General features: G+C 46.6%; 1 protein-coding gene across 2 annotated transcripts in view; it reads left to right on the top strand.

Moving 5' to 3' along the window:
- Positions 1 to 13,126: 13,126 nt before the first annotated feature.
- Positions 13,127 to 22,342, top strand: part of SLC25A30 (solute carrier family 25 member 30) — a 39,136-nt gene continuing 29,920 nt past the window's right edge. Inside the window, exon 1 of one of the 2 annotated variants that reach the window (XM_056555417.1) lies at positions 13,127 to 13,148. The gene's annotated coding sequence lies outside the window, so the exon portion shown is untranslated. Of the gene's footprint in view, positions 13,149 to 20,388; positions 21,025 to 22,342 lie in introns of those variants that run through there. The other variant, XM_056555416.1, reaches the window with a different exon arrangement.

Below are 22,342 nucleotides of genomic sequence, written 5' to 3'. Positions count from 1 at the left end.
AAACACTCAGCTTACCTGTTATTTTCTCCGAGCCTTCGCCATTGCGGTGACGTCGGCTTCTTCTCCTCCCCCTCTCGCTCCCTGCGCGCTTCTCGTACACGCTGCGTGAGCGCGTCACGTGAGCACGCAGAATCTCGCAAGACTACGCGGCTCGGCCTTCCACAGTGTGTTACATCGCGGGACATCGCGATTTTGTTGTGATAGCCTTGATCAGCTCCACTGCCAGGATTATTTTACTTTCGTTTTGTACGCCACGATCAACTTTGATCGTGGCATCTAATGGGTTAATGACAGGCATGGGCCCGATCACCAGTGACTGGCATTAGCTGTGGGTCCTGGCTGCCCATAGCAACTGGGACCCACCGGGTTTAACCCCTTAACCTCTTAAGGACGTACGCGTAATTCCTAGCTCCCTGGTACTTAAGGACCAAGGACGTACGTGTACGTCCGTGGGAATTTTGGTCCCCGTCGGGCGGGGACCGGACCGGGGCGACTGCTGATATCGATCAGCAGGCACCCCATGCAAATGCCCAGTGGGGTCATCAGTCATCAGTGTGTGAGATCGGTGCAAATCGCAGGTGAATTCACACTTGCGATTTGCGCCGATTTCGGGTCATACGGGTCTATGGTGACCCGGAATATAAGGGGGATCACGGTTGTCTAAGACACCCACGATCCCCCTGAAGAGAGAAGAGGGAGAAACAGAACCTAGAAGAAAAGAAAAACAGTGAGACCAAGGGAGACAGAGGAACACAATATTGCAGACAAACTGACAACACCACAGGAGACAAACAAGAAACAAAGCACGTCAACAAAGTGAACCATTAACCAATTAGCCAATGTGGAGGCCAAGACCACCAGAGTGGGCAAGAAACCAAGGCATGGGCGGTCCATTGCTATAGCCTCTAGAGGGGAAGTGGGAGAACACCAAGCAATAGTGGTCACCACCAGGACAGCACACCACTCCGAGGCCATAGCAAAAGAACGTTAACATAATAACAAAGCAAGTGAAAATAGACCATAGGTGACCAAAAAAGGCAAATCCACCAATGTAAAGGGAACAAGCAAAATACAACAGTTACAGCAAGTGATCATAACCCTTAGCATAGTGTCAGGGAGACTCTCATACTAACAGAGTCCCAACCAAGTGCAGCAATGGAAAATCACAGGACTGCAAACAACTTTTCAAGGGGGACCCCGTGGGGGCCCATCAAGGTCCCGAGGAGGAAATTTCTTCTGTGACTTCCTCTGGGTGTCAGACAGGCTGCCAAACAGGAGGCAGAGGGGGGTGAGTTAAGTCCCAATCCACCAGCTGGGGTACCGGCAAGTTGAAGGTGGAGCAGAAGGGGGCCAAATTAGAGAAAGAACTAAGAACAGCAGAGCGTCCATCTTTGTGGGCATGAAGGGCAAATAGAAAGTTCCACCGATAGGCCACCTGGTGAGAACGAAGAACAGTAAGCAAAGGTATGAGCATCCGTTGCTTCCATAGCGTGAGCCAGGACTGGTCTTGGTAGAGCTGAATAGGGGCACCATCAAAGTCAAAGTTCCGAAGAGATCTTGCCTTGGCCATAATGGCTTCCTTGATCTGGAAGTCGTGCACACAGCAGATAACATACTGGAGATAGACCTAGGGTGGAGGGCCCTGTGCTCCCTATCCAGTTTGATCCTAAGTAGTGCATTTTTGTTGACACATGCAGCCTTTTTTTGTGAAAAACTCGAAAATATTGTGAAAAAATTGAAAATTTCTGGCGTTTTATTTTTATTGTGTACACTGTGCGGTAAAAGTGATGTTATATTTATTCTGTGGGTCAGTACGATTATGGCGATACCCATTTTATATAGCTTTCTATGTTCTTTTTCTGAGTAAAATTATTTTTCTGCCATTCATTTTCCAACAGCCATAACTTTTTTATTTTTTGTCCGACGCCATTGAGTGAGGGCTTATTTTTTGCGGGATCAGCTGTACTTTTTAGTGGTATTATTGTTGTGATACATGCTACCTTTTGATCTTTTTTAATCCCTTAAGGACAATGGACGTACTCCTACGCCCCCGTTTCCGAGTCCTTAAGGACCGAGGACGTAGGAGTACGTCCTGTCCATTCCCGGCCCCCCGCCGCTAGCCGGAGGGGAGCCGGTGCCCGATGCCTGCTGAAATCGTTCAGCAGGCATCGCGGCATATCGCCCAGGGGGGTCATTATGCCCCCCCATGTCGACGATGGCCGCAGATCGCTGGACAATTCAGTCCAGCGATCTGCGGCGATTCCGGGTCAATCGGGTCTCCAGTGACCCGGTGACCCGGAATTACTGGCTGATCGGGGCCGTCTCTGACAGCCCCGAAGAGCCAGAGCCAGCAAGGGTGAGGTGGCACTGGTGGCACCTCACGATCGCCCTGATTCGTCGGCCGGTTTCCCGGCTGACCAATCAGGGCGCCTGCTGCGGGTGTCACTCCCGCACCTGCTCCGCCCCTCTTCCGGAGGACGTGAGCGGGTGTGGGACGTGCACCCCGGGTGCTGGGGACCCCGATCCCCGGCGTTAATGTTGGGATCGGGGCCCCAGAAGCGACGACGACGGCGGCGGGACTGACATGTGCGGCGTCCATCGGCAGCAGCAGGAGGTGAGTGACAGCCTCCTGCTGTTGCTTAGCAACAGCTCCCAGCATGCAAAAAGGGCATGCTTGGAGCTGTAGTTATGCAACAGGAGGAGGCAGACCACCACAACTCCCAGCATTCCCTTATGGGCATGCTGGGACTTATGGTTTTGCAACAGCTGGAGGCACATTCTTTCTATGGAAAAGTGTACCTTCAGCTGTTGTATAACTACAACTCCCAGCTTGCACAATCAGCTAAAGTGCATGCTGGGAGTTGTAGTGGTGCATCTGGTGGTTGTATAACTACAACTCCCAGCATGCCCGTTGGCTGTCGGTGACTGCTGAGAGTTGTAGTTTTGCAACAGCACAAGGCACACTGAGTTAAGTAGCAAACCAGTGTGTCTCCAGCTGTTGCATACCTACAATCCCCAGCCAAAGTAGTATGCCTCCCGCTGTTGCATAACTACAACACCCAGCATGCCCTTCCGCTGTCCGTACATGCTGGGGGTTGTAGCTTTTGCAACAGCTGAAGGCACACTGGTTGCAAAACACTGAGCTTGTTACCAAACTCGGTGTTTCACAACCAGTGTGCCTCCAGCTGTTGCAAAACTACAACTCCCAGCATGCACTGATAGACCGTACATGCTGGGAGTTGTAATTTTGCAACACCTGGATGTTTCTCCCCCCCCCCCCCCCCCCCAATGTGAACGTACAGGGTACACTCACATGGGCAGAGGATTACAGTAAGTATCCGGCTGCAAGTTTGAGCTGCGGCAAATTTTCTGCCGCAGCTCAAACTGCCAGCGAGAAACTACTGTGAACCCCCCGCCTGTGCGACTCTACCCTAAAAACACTACACTACAACAAAATAAAATAAAAAGTAAAAAACACTACATATACACATTCCCCTACACAGCCCCCCTCCCCAATAAAAATGAAAAACGTCTGGTACGCCACTGTTTCCAAAACGGAGCCTCCAGCTATTGCAAAACTACAACTCCCAGCATGCACTTATAGACCCTACATGCTGGGAGTTGTAGTTTTGCAACAGCTGGATGTTCCCCCCTCCCCAATGTTGAACATACAGGGTACACTCACATGGGCGGAGGATTACAGTAGGTATCCGGCTGCAAGTTTGAGCTGCGGCAAATTTTCTGCCGCAGCTCAAACTGCCAGCGAGAAACTACTATGAACCCCCCGCCCGTGCGACTGTACCCTAAGAACACTACACTAACACAAAATAAAAAGTAAAAAACACTACATATACACATACCCCTACACAGCCCCCCTCCCCAATAAAAATGAAAAACGTCTGGTACGCCACTGTTTCCAAAACGGAGCCTCCAGCTGTTGCAAAACAACTACTCCCAGTATTACCAGACAGCCACTGACTATCCAGGCATGCTGGGACTTTTACAACAGCTGGAGGCACCCTGTTTGGGAATCACTGGCGTAGAATACCCCTATGTCCACCCCTATGCAAGTCCCTAATTTAGGCCTCAAATGCGCATGGCGCTCTTACTTTGGAGCCCTGTCGTATTTCAAGGCAACAGTTTAGGGCCACATATGGGGTATCGCCGTACTCGGGAGAAATTGTGTTACAAATTTTGGGGGGTATTTTCTGCTATTACCCTTTTTAAAAATGTAATTTTTTTGGGAAACCAAGCATTTTAGGTAAAAAATTATTTACACAAAAGTTGTGAATCACCTGTGGGGTATTAAGGTTCACATTACCCCTTGTTACGTTCCCCGAGGGGTCTAGTTTCCAAAATGGTATGCCATGTGTTTTTTTTTTTTTTTGCTGTCCTGGCACCATAGGGGCTTCCTAAATGCGGCATGCCCCCAGAGCAAAATTTGCTTTCAAAAAGCCAAATGTGACTCCTCCTCTTCTGAGACCTGTAGTGCGCCAGCAGAGCACTTCTCACCCCCATATGGGGTGTTTTCTGAATCGGGAGAAATTGGGCTTCAAATTTTGGGGGGTATTTTCTGCTATTACCCTTTTTAAAAATGTAAAAATTTTGGGAAACCAAGCATTTTAGGTAAAATTTTTTTTTTTTTTTACATATGCAAAAGTCGTGAAACACCTGTAGGGTATTAAGGTTCACCTTACCCCTTGTTACGTTCCCGAGGGGTCTAGTTTCCAAAATGGTATGCCATGTGTTTTTTTTTTTTGCGCTGTTCTGGCACCATAGGGGCTTCCTAAATGTGGCATGCCCCCAGAGCAAAATTTGCTTTCAAAAAGCCAAATGTGACTCCTTCTCTTTTGAGACCTGTAGTGCGCCAGCAGAGCACTTTTCACCCCCATATGGGGTGTTTTCTGAATCGGGAGAAATTGGGCTTCAAATTTTGGGGGGTATTTTCTGCTATTACCCTTTTTAAAAATGTTAAAATTTTGGGAAACCAAGCATTTTAGGTAAAAAAAAATTTTTTTTTTACATATGCAAAAGTCGTGAAACACCTGTAGGGTATTAAGGTTCACATTACCCCTTGTTACGTTCCCCGAGGGGTCTGGTTTCCAAAATGGTATGCCATGTGTTTTTTTTTGCTGTTCTGGCACCATAGGGGCTTCCTAAATGCGGCATGCCCCCAGAGCAAAATTTGCTTTCAAAAAGCCAAATGTGACTCCTTCTCTTCTGAGACCTGTAGTGCGCCAGCAGAGCACTTTTCACCCCCATATAAGGTGTTTTCTGAATCGGGAGAAATTGGGCTTCAAATTTTGGGGGGTATTTTCTGCTATTATCCTTTTTAAAAATGTAAAATTTTTGGGAAACCAAGCATTTTAGGTAAAACATTTTTTTTTTTTTACATATGCAAAAGTCGTGAATCACCTGTGGGGTATTAAGGTTCACTTTACCCCTTGTTACGTTCCCCGAGGGGTCTAGTTTCCAAAATGGTATGCCATGTGTTTTTTTTTTTTGCTGTCCTGGCACCATAGGGGCTTCCTAAAGGTGACATGCCCCCCAAAAACCATTTGTCGCTCCTTCCCTTCTGAGCCCTCTACTGCGCCCGCCGAACAATTTACATAGAAATATTAGGTATGTCCTTACTCGAGAGAAATTGGGTTTCAAATACAAGTAAAAATTTTCTCCTTTCTACCAATTGCAAAAATTCAAAAATTGGGTCTACAAGAACATGCGAGTGTAAAAAATTAAGATTGTGAATTTTCTCCTTCACTTTGCTGCTATTCCTGTGAAACACCTAAAGGGTTAATACACTTATTGAATGTCATTTTGAATACTTTGGGGGGGGGGGGTGCAGTTTTTATAATGGGGTCTTTTATGGGGTATTTCTAAGATGAAGACCCTTCAAATCCACTTCAAACCTGAACTGGTCCATGAAAAATAGCGAGTTTGAAAATTTTGTGAAAAATTTCCAAATTGCTGCTGAACTTTGAAGCCCTCTGGTGTCTTCCAAAAGTAAAAACTCATAAATTTTATGATGCAAACATAAAGAAGACATATTGTATATGTGAACCCAAAAATGTTTTATTTTGAATATCCATTTTCCTTACAAGCAGAGAGCTTCAAAGTTAGAAAAATGCAAAATTTTCATTTTTTTCATCAAATTTTGGGATTTTTCACCAAGGATGCAAGTTACCATAACATTTTACCACTAAGTTAAAGTAGAATATGTCACGAAAAAACAGTCTCAGAATAAGAATGATAACTAAAAGCATTTCAGAGTTATTAATGTTTAAAGTGACAGTGGTAAGAATTGTAAAAAACGCTCTGGTCCTTAAGGTGTAAAATGGCCTGGTCCTTAAAGGGTTAATCTGCTATTTGTACCAAAATTGGAGAATTTTGCTTTTTTGTTGTTTTTTAACTGCGTTCACCGTGCAGGATAAGTTACATTATAGGTTTATATTACACGTCATTACTTTATGTATATGAAGCTGTGGTTTTGATTTTTTTTTGATGATAATGCAGCGCTTTTATTGGGAAAGGGGCATTTCTTTTTTCACACCATACTTTTATTAAATAACTTTTTATTTAATTTGTTTACAGGTTATACTATGCTGCAAGACATTTGTACTGCAGCGCAGTATGATCTGATCATCTGCACACAGTACAGCCCGTGCGATCCAGCCTGTGGCTTGATATCACAGGCTTCCATAGCAGGCAGAAAGGAGGTCATCATCTGACCTCCTGCTGCCATAGCAACCAATGGCGACCCGTGATCGTATCGCGGCACCGGCGTTGATGAACGCTCTCCGCCTGTCAACACCATTGATGTCCAGATCAGGAATGATCACGGCATCTATGGGGTTAATGCTGCCGGCACAATTGTGGCCCCAGCAGCTGCGGCGGGACCCCGGCTGTGATTGACAGCTGGCTCCCGCCGCCGATCTCCTGTGCTGCCCGCAGCACTGCAGGAGATCACTAGGACATATGCATACATTCCAGCGCGAACATGTCGGGTGCTGGGACGGATACATACGTTCTATAGCGGGAAGGGGTTAAAGTTCTGAAAAGTTTTAAGGGTGGGAGGAGTGTTAGGTGTAGTTAGGGAACATAGCCTGAGTTAGTTTACAAAAGTTTATTTGGTGACAGGTACTTTTTAAGGCCAAAAAAGTTCAATCTTGCTTTAATCAGACCAAGGAATCTTGTTTCTCAAAGTCTGAGAGTACTTTAGGTATTTTTTTTATTTTATTTTTTACAAAGGTATACTGTACACACCAATTTTAGCCACCATCCTAATGTCCTTGGTTTGTAAAACATATAAAGCCAACCATACATGAAAGCTGCCTGTAGTGTCTGCTGACAGCTATTTCTGCTTCTTCAATCAGATAATTGTTAATGTTAATGTTGAGATGAGAATAGACCACTGGCAGACCCCTCTGTGAGGAACAAACAGTTTGGCGTATTACAATTTAGTGGATCAGGATGACTTATCTAATGTCTATGGCCACAACAGGAGAATAGTCGGCTGTGTAGATGAGATCTTGTGGACCAATTTACATAACAAACAAGAACATTTACATTGCTTCTGGGTCATTGTTCTAAGTTCAATCACCACAGTGGAACAATAGGACAATTTATTCACAGATTCCTTTTTAAGCCATATAATTGTTTTTAACCACTTAAAGGGGTTATCCACCATAAGGTGATTTTAGTACGTACCTGGCAGACAGTAATGGACATGCTTAGGAAGGATCCGCACTTGTCTTGGGGCTAAATGGCTATGCTGTGAGATTACCATAATGCTGTGGCTAGCTGTTTGTGAACTGGTATTTCCTTTTTGAGTTTTCTAATTTTGCCTACAAATCCCATAATTCCATTTCCCTCCCTCCCACACATCAGCCACCCCACTCATTGAAACATAAATGAGCTGCATCCATTCAAAAGACCTGTGGTTTTCAATCAGGGTGCCTACAGCTGTTGCATTAGTTGCAGATTGATCTCTCTCCCAACAAGCGATCCCTCCACCCATTGAAGCAGAAAGGCTCCCTGTCATCAGCTGACTAGTGAGTCAGGTCTCGGCCGCATTGCAACCTGGGAAAAATCTGAAAGTCATTTTGTATGCTGTTAAAAATAAATATTGGGGTGAAAATCACAGAATTGTGAGAAAACTGTCACACCCAGGTACAGACACTATATTATGAACTACACTAACTTTATAGCCCCTGTAGCATAGTCAAATAAACAAAAATTCCTGGTATACCCCTTTAAGGACTAAGGGTGTACCTGTACGCCTGTAGGAATTCTGGTCCCCGCCGCTCGACGGGCTGGGACCGGACCGGGATGCCTGCTGAAATTATTCAGCAGGCACCCCGTGCAAACCGGTGACCCGGAAAAAAAGGGTGATTGGTGCGGTCCGACTTGACACCAATCACCCTTGCCCAGCAGGAGTGAGGTGGTACAGGTACCACCTCACGATCGGTGTAATTGGTCTGCCGGATCGGCCGACCAATCACCCATCCTGCTGAGCGGCATCAGCGGATGATTGGCGGTGGGGGGTGTGGGGAGGCTCACTCAGGGTCCGGTGTGGCAGTGGTCCCGAGCGGCGGTGGTGGTCTCCTGAGGCGGTTTTCTGTGGCGGAGGGATCCAACAGCAGGAGGTAAGCCCTGTTTGTCTCCTGCTGATGCTTAGCAACAACTCTCAGCATGCACAGCCAAAGGGCGTGCTGGAAGTTGTAGTTTTGCAACAGCTGGAGGCTACATAACTCCTAGCACGCCCAGACAGCCAAAGGGCATGCTGGGAGTTGTAGCTTTGTGGTTATGAAAAGTGTGCCTCCAGCTGTTGCATAACTACAACTCCCACCATGCATGGAAAGCCAAAAGAGCATGCTGGAAGTTGTAGTAGTATGCCTCCAGCTGTTGCATAACTACAAGTCCCAGCATGCCCTTCGGCTGTCACTGCATGCTGAGAGTTGTAGTTTTTGCAACAGCTGAAGGCAGGGTACAGGGTACTGTCAGGATCCGGAGTGGTATGCAGGGTAGACACAGGTAGTGGATCCTCTATGTCAGTGAGGTGATGGCGTGGGCCGTACCAGGGGAACGGAATCTAAGGGGTTACTGGTTTTCACCAGAGCCCGCCGCAAAGTGGGATGGACTTGCTGCGGCAGGTAACCCCCAGGTCGTTCCACCCAATAGTGACTCAACCTCACTGACTGCTGAGTCAGGCGCGGTACAGAAGGACTAGGCAAAAGGCAAGGTCAGACGTAGCAGAAGGTCAGGGCAGGCAGCAATGGTTCGTAGTCAAGGGCAACGTCAAGGGTCTGGATACACAGGCAAAGGACACACGGGAACGCTTTCACTGGCACAAGGCAACAAGATCCGGCAGGGACAGGAAGGGAAAGTGGGTTTTTATAGTGTAGGGAGTGCTTGGAACTAATTGGGCCAGGCACCAATTAATGGTGCACTGGCCCTTTAAATCTGAGAGACCCGGCGCGCGTGCGCCCTAGAGAGCGGGGCTGCGTGCGCCGGGACTGAGCAGGAGGACGGGGCAGGTGAGAGAGACGGGATGCGACCCACAGGCAGGCACGTCCTGCCGCTGGGATCGCATCCCCGCCGAAAAACACAGAACAGCACTCCCGGTCAGCGAGTCTGACTGGGGCGCTGCAAGGAGGAGAAGAAAGCCGTGAGCACTCCGTGGGACGAGCGGGACCCAGAGCGCTCGGCGTTACAGGTACATTCACACGGGCAGGGGTTTACAGCGAGTTTCTCGCTGCAAGTTTGAGACGCAGCAAATTTTCCGCTGCAGCTCAAACTAAAGCTCAAACTATGAACCCACGCCCATGTGAATGTACCCTAAAAACACTACACTACACTAACACAAAATAAAAAGTAAAACACTACATATGCACACCCGTACACAGTAAACTCCCCCCCAATAAAAATTAAAAACCTCTGGTACGGCACTGTTTCCAAAATGGAGCCTCCAGCTGTTGCAAAACAACAACTCCCAGTATTGCCAGACAGCCATTGACTGTCCAGGCATGCTGGGAGTTTTGCAACAGCTGGAGGCACCCTGTTTTGGAAACTGGAAAATTGCTGCTGAACTTTGAAGCCCTCTAGTGTCTTCCAAAAGTAAAAAACATGTCATCTTTATGATGCAAACATAAAGTAGACATATTGTATATGTGAATCAATATATAATTTATTTGGAATGTCTATTTTCCTTACAAGCAGAGAGTTTCAAAGTGAGAAAAATGCAAAATGTAAAAAAAAAATTATGAAATTTTGCAATTTTTCACCAAGAAAGGATGCAAGTATCAATGAAAATTTACCACTATGTTAATGTAGAATATGTCACGAAAAACAATCTCAGGATTAAATTCCTAAGTAAGAGCATCCCAAAGTTTTTAAAGGGGTATTCCAGGATTTTTTTTTATTTGACTATGCTGCAGGGGCTGTAAAGTTAGTGTACTTCATAATATAGTGCCTGTCCCTGTGTGTGACGGTTTTCTCACAATTTTTCACCCCACTATTTGTTTTTAACAGCATACAAAATTACAGTTGTCTCAGATTTTTCCCAGCTTGCAATGCGGCCGAGACCTGACTCACTAGTCAGCTGATGACAGGAGCCTGTCTGCTTCAATGGGTGGAGGGATCAATCTGCAACTAATGCAACAGCTGTAGGTACCCTGATTCACAACCACAGGTCTGCAGCTCATTTATGTTTCAATAGGTGGGGTGGCTGATGTGTGGGAGGGAGGGAAATGGAATTGTGGGATTTGTAGTCAAAAATAGAAAAGTCAAACAGGAAATACCAGTTCACAAAAAGCTAGTCACAGTATTATGGTAATCTCAGAACATAGCCATTTAGCCCCAAGACAAGTGCAGATCCTTCCTAAGCATGTCCATTACTGTCTGCCAGGTACATACTAAAATCACCTTATGGTGGATAACCCCTTTAATGCTTAAAGTGACAGTGGTCAGATGTGCAAAAAATGCGTGCTCGCTCCGGGTCTGATTACTGGCGATCACGGGGACGGAGCATAGTGACATCACGGCTCTGCCCCCGTGTAACGTCACGCTCCACCCCCTCAATGCAAGCCTATGGAGGGGGCGTGACAGTTGTCGTGGAAGATCACGGGGGTCCCCAGCGGCGGGACCCCCGCAATCAGGCATCTTATCCCCTATGCTTTGGATAGGGATAAGATGTCTTAGCGCCGGAGTACCCCTTTAAAGGGTAGCTCCCACCATCCTATTTTTTTTTCTGTCCCTGCCTATTGCCAATCTATCCCTAACCCCCTCCCTGCTTTTAATTTTTCTTTTTACTATTTTAAAAATAACTTTTTGTCTGCCTGGCAGTGTGCTCACTACCAAGCAGACTTCCCAAGCAGGCACCACATCACTGATGCCTGCTGGGGGGGACTTCCGCCCTTAGTTTATCTACACAGGGTGCCTCCAGCTGTTTCACCACTACAACTCCCAGCTTGCCCTGACATCTATTGGCTGTCAGGGCATGCTGGGAGTTGTAGTAGTGAAACAGCTGGAGGAACCCTGTGTAGATAAGCTATAAGTCAGTTCCATGCAGCGCTATGGCGCTAGCCCGTTCCCTCCATCAAACCCCCCCCCCCCCGCGCCATACCCCGTTCCCTCCATCACAAACCCCCCCCCCCCCGCATACCCCGTTCCCTCGAACACATACCCCCCTCCCGCAAACCCCTTTCCCTCATTACACTTAGTTACTGCAGAGTCCGGCAGCGGGCGTGCAGGGACAGCGGCGCGACGACATGTGCGGGAGGAGTGGCCTCCCAGCTAGTGGCCGGGGAGCCAATGCGCTCGCTCCCTGCCTGTCTGATTGACAGGCAGGGAGCGAGAGCAGCCTAAATGAAAAAGGACTGATTGCCAGGCCAAAATCAGTCCTTTTTCAGGCGTGACGTCACGCCAGGCTGCAGTTTTTAAATGTAAATTAAAGCATTTTAATGAAAAAAAAATAAAAGTATATTAGAGATATGTTGTAGTACATAAGTACTACAACATATCAAAAAATTAAGTTGGTGACAGTACCCATTTAAGGAGTTAAGCCCTACTTCCTGGTATTTGGAATATTTGACTTCACAAAACTATCATCCTGTGGTCCTGTACATCTTTTTTTTTTAGAAAATAAATAAGTGAACAATTCTTAGCATTTCTCACTACCTGACTAACTGGTGTTTTATGACTGCTCAATGGATGTAGCATATTCTTTCAGAACCAGACTTTAAAGGTACTCAGAGTCCCTCAGGTACTACATGTGCTGCTGTATTGTGCCTTCATACAGTACCACATTACACTTCTCGAGTCGACACAAAGTCCACAATTTGTTGTTAGATTCAAAAAGAATCTGACAGAAATTTTCAAGACATAGAGATACAGACATAAAGAGTGAATTTTTTCTTCTCCTATTGCCATATTAGAGGTCTGTACAGAGCCATAATACAGCAGTGAGGATGAAGTATAGAGATGGGTTAAGTGGACATTTTGAGAGATGTATGGTGATGCTGACAATGTATTTTCATGCTTTAGCGCACCCCACAATACTGCATCTAGAATTGATATCTGATTTTGTAACTCTTTAGTATTACAGTCATGTTTAGTAAACATCAATCTTAGATTATTCTCGATGCTTGAAATTTTTAGGGAAGAAAGTGATTGAGTCTCTGTAGGACCAACTCTCACTGGCTTACTTGGATTGAGAATTTAGATAACATTAAAAGCCAAACAGAAGAATTTTGATCTATTAATAAAGGCACAGCTGATATATATATATAGTGTGGGTTTCACTGAAAGCGGTTTTTATTTTAATACTTCCTTAAAAACTAAGCATTTTCCTAATACATAACAATTTGTTTTGCTAAAAAATGTGAAAAAAAATTGTTTAAAAAAACAAAATGGAGACTAGGGATCTCTGTCTCTTTACTTTTACAAACCAACCATGGTTTCCTAGTCTTTTGAGCCATAACAATTAGAAATTGTAACCTGTTTGCCGAGATGGGGGGTGTATAATCGCAGTGTATAATCCAGATTTTACCAGTGTGATGTGAACCCCTGTAGGATCCAGACAGGAGCCAGAAAGCTTGCAGCCTTCATAGAAGAAGAGCATTTCCATGCATACTGTCAAGCAATACAAGGTGCTAAATTATTGTTATTATTTGCAAAATTATTTATCTTTGGTCATTTTTTATGAACTTATTTTTTGTGTTTTTGCATTATATATGTGAAGCATGTACTTTAGGCACAAAGCTTTGCAAATGTAAAAATGTTTATGCAAACCTCATAACAAGAGAGAGGGAGGGGGGAGGAAAGTAGCAAGTTCATAATACTCCTGAAAAAACATTGCCAGCCTTCAGGAGCACAGTAAACATAGATCTAAAGGTATTTTACATATAAATACATGCATATTATTATGCGAACAGGACTTAGGGCACATTACTACACTGACGAGCATTTTTGAGCATCAGTCATCCTCTTTTTAAACACTGATATTTAAAATTTCTAAGATCCTAATTTTACGATTAAAACTCATTTTGCCAAGATTATTCCTAAGAATCAAAGTGGCTGTATGCCATGTAGGTGTGTTTTTACAACATCCATGGAGTCCACTCCATCCTGTTTCTAGATGCCTCTAAGGCTTTTGACAGGGTAGAATCAGAGTTTCTGTGGAAGGCTTTGACTAGGTTTCACCTTGGGCATAACTTTGTGAGACATGTCTTTGTGAAGAAACAGACTCTTGTATGATAAATTTAAGTGAACAAATGGCACTCTGCAAGGCTGCTCCCTCCTTATATACTAATTATTTTTAGATTTTTTATTTATCAAACTACTAGCTGTCCATATTAGTTATTCTGTATGCAGGCAATTTGCCCCCCCCCCCCTCCCCCACCCCTTATATGCCGGAGTACTGCTTTAATATGGGGAAGAAATCGGGTGTAGTTATTCTTGTACACCTGCTTGTAGATCTGCTTAGTTTAGTGTTGTTACGGTCACATTATGGTTTAGAGCAATGATATAGATCAATTGAAACCCACTTTTACTAGATCTGTTGAGAAAGAAATTTTTTTCAATTAAGTTACATGTAATTGAATGGGAGAAAAATTTGGGGGAAATTATTGATGAGGATTGAAGGGAAATTTGGAAATGGTGGCCATTGAGTCATGGCCGAATACATAATATCGTACCGATAAAACTTCAGATCACGGCGCAAAAAATTAGTCCTCATACCGCCTTGTATGTGAAAAAATAAAAAAGTTATAGGGGTCAGAAGATGACATTTTTAAACGTATAAATTTTCCTGCATGTAGTTATGATTTTTTCCAGAAGTACGGCAAAATCAAACCTATATAAGTAGGGTATAATTTTAACTGTATGGACCTACAAAATAATGATAATGTGTCATTTTTACCGAAATATGCACTGCGTAGAAATGGAAGCCCCCAAAAGTTACAAAATGGCGTTTTTTATTCGATTTTGTCGCACAATGATTTTTTTTTCTATTTCGCCGTGAATTTTGGGGTAAAATGACTAATGTCACTGCAAAGTAGAATTAGTGACGCAAAAAATAAGCCATAATATGGATTTTTAGGTGGAAAATTGAAAGGGTTATAATTTTTAAAAGGTGATGAGGAAAAAACGAAAGTGCAAAAACTGAAAAACCCTGAGTCCTTAAAGGACATCTGTAGCGGTACAAACACTTATCCCCTATCCTCAAGATAGGGGATAAGTGTTTGATCGCGGGGGGTCCGAACGCTGGGGCCCCCGGCGATCTCCTGTAGGGGACCGCGGCTCTCCCGTGCAGGGGGCATGCCAGCCGCAGCATGACGTTGCGGCCGGTACGCCTCCTCCATACATCTCTATGGGAGAGGCGGGGAGGCAGCATTCATGCCTCCCCCGCATCCCCCATAGAACTGTATGGGGACGGGGAGGAGACGGGGCGTCACCGTCGACCTCTAGGTCGACGCTACGTCACCATGGGCGCTAATGGCGGCGCCCCGTTAGGGAGATCAAGGGGGTCCCCGCGGTTGGACCCCCCGCGATCAAACACTTATCCCCTATCCTGTGGATAGGGGATAAGTGTAATTCCGCTGCAGTTGTCCTTTAAGGGGTTAATAATTATTTTTCATATTTTCTGACAAGTGACATTTTTTTTTAAGATTTCCAAAAATATTTAAAACATATAAACAAATGTATTTAACCTTTAAGAGTAATTAGATAGTAAGACAATGGGTGAAAGAGTATGTTTGGTTGAAAATCTTAGATAACCTTATTTCGCAGGCGTTTACCGTGCGGGATCATAAACATTAAAGGGGGAGATTTATCAAAACCTGTCCAGAGGAAAAGTTGTTGAGTTGCCCATAGCAACCAATCCGATCGCTTCTTTCATTACTGAAAAGGCCTCTGAAAAATGATTGGTTGCTATGGGCATGGCCAACCTTAGGTGTTCAGGCGCCCTGTGCAAGCAAACCTTGTGCCCCCCCCACACCCGTGGCCTGCTCCCAATATTATTTTAAGGATAAGTTATAGATCGCGGGGGGTCTGAGCATTGGGCCCCCTGCTATCTCCGGCACAGGGTCCCGGCAGTCGGCTGGAAGGGGGGGTGGGGCATGCCGTACCCCACACTGAGCGCCGGCTGACACGGCCCTCCATGTACCCCATAGGAGATACATGGAGGGGGTGTGCCTGCCACGGCTTCCTACAAGGTACAGACATCAGCTTCCAGCAAACTGCCGGGGCCTGTGCAGGAGATCGCGGGGGGGGGGGGGGGGAGGGGGCATGGGGGGGGGGGCGTTTACTGGTGAGAACCCCACAATCACCTCGGTTGAAGTGGTTCTCCAAATGTTGGAAAGCTAAAACTCCCATCATGTCTGGAGAACCAGAGCCTCTGGCATTATGGGAGTTATAGTTTTGTAACAGCTGGAGAGACACAGATTGGACACAGTTTTACCCATCATCACTGCAGAACTTACAAGTGACTACAGCTCTGATGGGACAGTCAGGAGGATACACAATGATATCAGTGACCTGAGTGATATCTTCTCTGTTATCACACTGTACCCCCCACACTATATCTTCTCTGCCCCACACTGTTATCTTCTCTGCCCCACACTGTACCCTAAATATAATTCTGACATACATTCATACACATCATATATACATATACACCCCCTCTTATCCTCTGTGTCCTCATCACCCCCAAAAACCCCGCCAAACCCCTCCTCATCACTACTATTACCCCCCTGCACCTCTCATCACCACCATAACCCCCCCCTGCACCTCTCATCACCCCCATAAACCCCCCTGCACCTCTTATCAACCCCATAACCACCCCTGCACCTCTCATCACCCCCATAACCCCCCTGCACCTCTCATCACCCCCTGCACCTCTCATCACCCCCATAACTCCCCCTGCACCTCTCATCACCCCCATAACCCCCCCTACACCTCTCATCACCCCCATAACCCCCCTGCACCTCTCATCACCCCCATAACCCCCCTGCACCTCTCATCACTCCCATAACCCCCCTGCACCTCTCATCACCCCCATAACCCCCCTGCACCTCTCATCACCCCCATAACCTCCCTGCACCTCTCATCACCCCCATAACCCCCCTGCACCTCTCATCACCCCCATAACCCCCCTGCACCTCTCATCACCCCCATAACCCTCCTGCACCTCTCATCACCCCCATAACCCCCTGCACCTCCCATCACCCCCATAACCCCCCTACACCTCTCATCACCCCCATAACCCCCCTGCACCTCTCATCACCCCCATAACCCCCCTGCACCTCTCATCACCCCCATTACCCCCCTGCACCTCTTATCACTCCCATATCCCCCCTGCACCTTTCATTACCCCCCCTGCACCTCATCACCACCATAAACCCCCCCTGCACCTCTTATCAACCCCATAACCACCCCTGCACCTCTCATCTCCCCCATAACCCCCCTGCACCTCTCATCACCCCCTGCACCTCTCATCACCCCATAACTCCCCCTGCACCTCTCATCACCCCCATAACCCCCCTGCACCTCTCATCACTCCCATAACCCCCGGCACCTCTCATCACCCCCATAACCCCCCTGCACCTCTCATCATCCCCATAACCTCCCTGCACCTCTCATTACCCCCATAACCTCCCTGCACCTCTCATCACCCCCATAACCCTCCTGCACCTCTCATAACACCCCCCCCTGCACCTCTCATCACCCCCATAACCCCCATGCACCTCTCATCACCCCCATAACACCCCCCCGCACCTCTCATCACCCCCATAACACCCCCCCGCACCTCTCATCCCCCCCATAACCGCCCTGCACCTCTCATCCCCCCCATAATTCCCCCTGCACCTCTCATCACCCCCATAACCCCCCTGCACCTCTCATCACTCCCATAACCCCCTGCACCTCTCATCACCCCCATAACCCCCCTGCACCTCTCATCACCCCCATAACCTCCATGCTCCTCTCATCACCCCCATAACCCCCTGCACCTCTCATTCCCCCATAACCCCCCCTGCACCTCTCATCACTCCCATAACCCCCCTGCACCTCTCATCACCCCCATAACCCCCCTGCACCTCTCATCAACCCCATAACCTCCCTGCACCTCTCATCACCCCCATAACCCCCTGCACCTCTCATCCCCCCATACCCCCCTGCATCTCTCATCCCCCCCATAACCCCCCTGCATCTCTCATCACCCCCATAACCCCCCTGCACCTCTCATCACCCCCATAACCCCCCCCTGCACCTCTCATCACCCCCATAACCCTCCTGCACCTCTCATTACCCCCATAAGCCCCTGGCACCTCTCATCACCCCCATAACACTCCCCTGCACCTCTCATCACCCCTATAACCCCCATGCACCTCTTGTCACCCCCACAACCCCCCTGCACCTCTCATCACCCCCATAACCCCCCTGCACCTCTCATCACCCCCATAACACCCCCATGCACCTCTCGTCACCCCCATAACCCCCCTGCACCTCTCGTCACCCCCATAACCCCCCTGCACCTCTCGTCACCCCCATAACACCCCCATGCACCTCTCATCACCCCCATAACCCCCATGCACCTCTCATCACCCCCCCCCCCCCGCACCTCTCATCACCCCCCCCCCCGCACCTCTCATCACCCCCCCCCCCCCTCATCACCTCTTATCACCTCCACAACCCCCCCCCCCCTGCAAGTTTACTTACCCTGCCAGGGATCGATGCATCAGCTTGAGGCTGCTGCTCCTGTCACTGCACAGGGGAGGATGAAGAAGATCGCGCAGGACGTAGGCAGGTACAGGTCAGGTGATTGGAGTAGACGTGCGTGCCTGCGCGGGGCACGTGACGTCTCTACTTCAATCAGCCCTTGGCCTGTCCGGTGTGAGGTGAAAAATTCAGGCCCTGCAATGATTCTTAAGGGGCCGTGCCCTAGAAGTAGGAAGTAGGTAAATTAATAGAAATGTGCGGGCCATAGTCTTTGCGGGCACCCAGCGCCAGCGGTCAGTGAGTGACAGTCGCAGTCGCTCACTGACAAGCCAGTTAAAAAAAAAAAGAGCGAGCTGTGTCGGCCACTGGGCGCCCCTGTTGCTATGGCGCCCTCTCGCACACCCCAAAGGCTGGCCCTGGCTGTGGGCAACTCAGCAACTTTTCCTCTGGACAGGTTTTGATAAATCTCCCCCTATATTTTAATAGTTAAGACAATTACAAACCAAATATGTAAAAAAACATTTTTGTAAATGGGAAAATAAGGATCATTTGATTTTTTTTTATTAGGGGAGGGGGGTTGTATAATTTTACAAACATTTTTTTATTTTACACCCCATAGGGTTTTTTTTATATGCAATTATTAGATAGCATTCACTGTATATTGATATGCCTATTTTTTCCTCCACGCACTTTAATGTGGGATAAGATGAACATAAAATGCAATTCTGGGGTTTTATTTTTTTCTTTGTTTACGCCATTCTGGAATAAATAATGTTTATTTTTTATTATCCCTTTGTAGAGAAAGTCTGTTAGTCCGGCACTGTGCTTTGTATGCGTGTATAAGAGTGAATCCCTGTGCAGGAGCTATCTGGGTGGGGTCCACATAACACTCAATAATAATTCATATAAAAGACGTAAAGGATAGCACTCACCACCTCAGAAGATAAAGGAGACCTCTTCTTTTATTGCGTGTGAATCATAAGGTGCGGCGTGCAACCGAAGACATGATTCGCAGCGGGCGAGGGCGCAATAAAAGAAAAGGTCTCCTTCATCTTCTGAGGTGGTGAGTGCTATCCTTTACGTCTTTTATATGAATAATTTTTTTATTATGCTTACATATTTTAAACTTTTGATATAGAAAGCGGTTGATGTTTGAGGGTTAAAGCTTTATTTATTTTTTTAAATAAAAATTAATAGGCCTAGATACATGACTCTGGGCAGTATCACACTGAATAGGGTTTACATACAAGGCTCTGAGCAGTATCACACTGAATAGGCTTAGATACATGGCTCTGGGCAGTATCACACTGAATAGGGTGTATATTCAAGGCTCTGGGCAGAATCACACTGAATAGGCTTAGATACACAGCTCTTGGCAGTATCACACATATAAGCTTAGAAACAACAATTTGGGCAGTATCACACCAAATAGACCTAAATACACTGCTTTGGGCAATATCACACATAATAGGCTTAGATACACATTCTGGCCAGTATCACACAAAATAGACCTAGATGCATGATTTTGGGCAGTATCACACATTATAGGTTTAGATACACCAGTATCTAAACAGTATCGCACATAATAGGCTATGATACAACACTAAGGGTAGTATCACACTGAATAGACTTAAATACACAGCTTTGGGCAATATCACACATAATAGGCTTAGATACAAGCTCTGGGCATTATCGCACATAATAGGCTTAGATACACTCTCTGGGCATTATCACACATAATAGGCTTAGATACAAGCTCTGGACATTATCACACATAATAGGCTTAGATACACTCTCTGGGCAGTATCACACATAATAGGCTTAGATACAAGCTCTGGGCATTATCACACATTATAGGCTTAGATACACGCTCTGAGCAGTATCACACATAGGCTTAGATACACGCTCTGAGCAGTATCACACATAATAGGCTTAGATACACGCTCTGAGCAGTATCACACATAATAGGCTTAGATACACGCTCTGAGCAGTATCACACATAATAGGCTTAGATACATGGTTTTAGGCAGTATCACAAATAATAGGCTTAGATATAACACTCTGGGCAGAATCACACTCAATAGCTTTTAGATCCAAGGCTCTGGGCAGTATCACACATAGTTGGTTTAGATACAAGGATTTGGGCAGTATCACACAGTTGGTTTACATACAAGGATTTGGGCAGTATCACGCATAATAGGCTAAGATACTAAGCACACTACTGAGAGCTGCAGGACACTGAAGATTCATGCTCCCTTTGGAGCTGCTGGGAGGAGCTTCATTGCCGAGAGCTGAGGGAGGTGTGTGCTGCCTCAGCTAATCAAGGCCAATCGCACACTGAACTGCTCCTGGTTCCCTTTCGGAGCTGTACAGAGAGCTCCTGGGCGGAGCGGACGCAGGATTCTTCAGGGTTTGCTGTTCTGGCAGAACACCAGCTTCAAGACTAATCGAGAAGCGCGTGCCAAGACTCCGGTGTTCTCAGTCTCCGCCCATAAATAAACCAAACCACGCCCCTTACAGATCACTCTCTTTTCACGTGCGCGTTAACTGCAAAGCCCCGCTTTCCCGTCCAATCAGAAGTCTCATTTCCGGCATTTGGGCGTGGCGTAGCGCAGAGCACACAGATCTTCGGCTTGTAACGTGCTGGGCGTGGCGCAGGCAGCGCTGGGCGGAACCACTAAGAATGTGGGACAGGAGGAGGTAGGCGCGGTCACGTCTTCTCAGTCCTCCACTACACATAGGAAGCTCCTTCATTCCTCAGAGGGCAGAGCTGTGGCCAGGCCTGAGTCAGGATTACGCACACAAGAGGTATGTACCGGAGGAGTGGAGCGGAGCCCGGGGACTTACACGGTTCCTTATACGGAAAAGACATTGTTCACGGGGGTTAAATCATCTTCTGAGTCACTGCGGGGCCAGGCGCTTGGAAGTCACGTGGGGAGGACCTTCGGGGGGAGCTTTAGGTGTCTAAGCAGATGACCCCCAGTCTATGACAGGTACAGGGGGTAACATGTCTTCTGCTTCCTACACGGGAGGACTTGTATCAAGTTATTGATAGGATTAATCATTTCTCCCATTGATAAACATAATCTGGATGAGTCTATGGAGCTTTGTGCACATGGGCATTGTACCATTATAGTCCTGTCTATAATAAGCTCCTCACATAGGGGGAAATTTATCAAAATCTGTGCAGAGGAAAAGTTGACCAGTTGCCCATAGCAACCAATCAGATCGCTTCTTTCATTTTTGAAAATGCCGCTGAAAAATGAAAGAAGCGATCTGATTGGTTGGTTGCTATGGGCAACATGTCATTTTTTCCCTCTGCACAGGTTTTAATAAATCTCCCCCATAGAGACTAACTCCACAGGCTGGCGTGATCCGTCATATCTTCTATGGCAGTGTTCTCCAAACTGTGGCCCTCCAGATGTTGCAAAACGACAACTCCCAGCATGCACGGACAGCCTCCGGCTGTCCGTGCATGCTGGGAGTTGTAGTTTTGCAACATCTGGAGGGCCACAGTTTGGAGAACTCTGTTCTAGGACATTACTTAATGATAGCAGCACTGCTTGGAAGCTGTTCACGTAGAGCTACTGAGATTTGTTTCGGGTCTGGATCTGGCTGCATGCACACCACGTTTTTGCTATACAGTTCCCGTATCAGGTTTTTGAGGAAAAACAGATTCCTCAAAACCTGACTTAACTGTATCAAAACGTGTGTACAAATTTTAAACCGTATACAGTTAAAAATCGTATAGGGTTTGAAAAATGACATCCGGTTGCATCCGTTTTTAAGAAAAAAAAAACGTATACGTTTTTAACTTTTCACTCCATTTTGAATAAAGTTTCACTTGTTTGATTGAAATTCCCAAAAAAAAAACTGTGCAAAGTCAAAAAACGTATGGTGAAAACCGGATGGAACTGTATGCACATACAGGTCTGTACGGTTCCCATTGACTCCCATGTTAAAAAAAAAAAAATTAAAAAAAACGTATACGGTTTAATACAGTTTTTCAACCGGACCTAAAACCGTGGTAGACTACAGTTTTGGGTACAGGAAAAAAATCTGACAAAACCATACAGGATGCAAAAAGGACACAACCTGATGCATCTTTTGGCATACGGTTTTCAGT

Source organism: Hyla sarda, chromosome 2 (genome assembly GCF_029499605.1).
Source record: "Hyla sarda isolate aHylSar1 chromosome 2, aHylSar1.hap1, whole genome shotgun sequence".
Classification (NCBI taxonomy): domain Eukaryota; kingdom Metazoa; phylum Chordata; class Amphibia; order Anura; family Hylidae; genus Hyla; species Hyla sarda.
Note: the sequence above shows the minus strand (reverse complement) of the source record. Positions and strands in the feature narration are given on the sequence as shown.